This window comes from Belonocnema kinseyi, chromosome 1 (assembly GCF_010883055.1).
Source record: "Belonocnema kinseyi isolate 2016_QV_RU_SX_M_011 chromosome 1, B_treatae_v1, whole genome shotgun sequence".
NCBI classification, from domain to species: Eukaryota; Metazoa; Arthropoda; class Insecta; order Hymenoptera; family Cynipidae; genus Belonocnema; species Belonocnema kinseyi.
Window position 1 is genome coordinate 61,204,810 of NC_046657.1, and position 1,946 is coordinate 61,206,755.

Genomic DNA, 1,946 nt, shown 5'->3' on the forward strand with positions numbered 1-1,946 from the left:
CTTGGGGTGATTGCTAGAGAGATTGATGAGCAACCTGGGTCGGAGCAGTGTTGCGGAACGAACGTGTTATTTACTTAAATAGCACGAGAATTCTGGATCAATATGAAAAATCTCTATGCCTTCCACACACTACTCCTTTCCCCTGCCGAGTGAGTCACGCCTACCCCGAAAGGGAAATGGCTTAATAGTGTAATAATAATAATAAACATTATCGAGCGCTCGACGGTTAGCCCGACCGTGGGCCGAAGATCAATCCGCACCTGGGGTGGGATTTAAAACAATCTAATCAGTATTTCATTAAGTCCGTTTTAAAACCTCCGAACATACAAAAATGAAAATTTATACATATTTTGAGTAGTTCATTAGTACTTGCATTATATTGCAATAGTCCTCACCAGAACCTCGTACGGTCTCTTGAGGCTAAAGAATTCAAAAGAATAAAAAGAGGACTTATATTTTTTCGATTTGAGGTTCCGCATCTCTGGATATTTTTAACAACTTCTGATAGAGAATCAGATTGCAATTCGCTTTACGCAATTTCGCGTGTTTTAAGCTTAAGGAATGGTAAAATTGCACAAAAAGTTTTTAAAATGATATTAAATAATCAAGCAACATAAAAAGTCAATATAATCGATTAATTGTGCTGTTAATTGCTTTAAAAAATACATATATAATTAAAATGTAACTTTTTACTGTAATAAGACTGACATATTTAGTTTTTTTTAAATGTTCCAAGAAATTTTAATGAATTTTATAATATACCTTGAATGTTTTCATGACTAATCCGTAATTTTTAAGCATTTTACGTTGGTTAAAATCATTTTTTCACTTTGTTCGTAAGATTTCAAACTATGTTTTTGGTAAGAAAACTGTGCCTGAACAAATAAAAATTGTTTAAACCACCATGTTTTTGCAATTAAAGGATAGTGCGAGCTAATAAAATGTATTGAAAAATTTAGAAAAAATTCTTCTGTACGATTTGAAAATATAAAAAATATTTTCTAAGGAGCATAATATAATATATATTAGCATTTAATGGACCTTCTTAGAGAATTGGGCAAAATACCTTTGTCTGTCTTTTGCCAGTCAAATGTTAAACCTTAATAATAAAAAATTCTTTCAATAATAACTGGCAAATTGAATACACTATATGGATTTTAATATTGCCTAATTAGTTTATTTAATTATGAAAATACCGATAATTTGAGACAAAATGTTATTAAAATTTAAATAAATAGAAAATGTTTCAACAGTGACTAATAATTCAAAAAAGTAATAATCATGATATTTGAAACATTTTACAAAATAGAATAATTCATAACAAAAATGTCAATTTACATATTTCACTCTTAAAAACAGTGTCAGTAATTCAAAATTGTTATCAAAATAATTTATGAGAAATTTTTTTATTACTAAATGTTGCAAAAACTATGCAGCCCTTCTTGTTTTTAAAAATATATGAAGAGGTTTGTTCAAGGATTTTGGCGTTTCCTAAAGTGGGCGTAACACGTCTTGGAATGTACTCGAGGTTTCTCGAAACTTCTAGAAAGTTCGGCCTAATAGTGCCATTTATGTAATAGTCGTATATATTACTGACTGCCTATACCTTGCATTAAGCGTCTAGGCGAGGGTGTTTCTCGAGGCCTTCAGAAAATTTGGCCTTAGATTACTATATATGTAATACTAATATATATTGCTAACTGCCTATGCTTTGCAATAAATTATTAAAAAATGGAGTGCAAGCGTATATTTCTCTCTCACAGAGTACGGTCTTAGTATTGCGCCGGAAAGAAATACTGAACTACATATAATTTATATATCTAATCTGCATATACGAGGGTGGCTTGATAAGTTTCCGGCCTGACCAAGAGATGGCGCCACTAGGCCTACCTTGAGGTGGCGTTCTATAGTACCATCTTTAGATAGCTTGTAGCTATAGTTTCAGC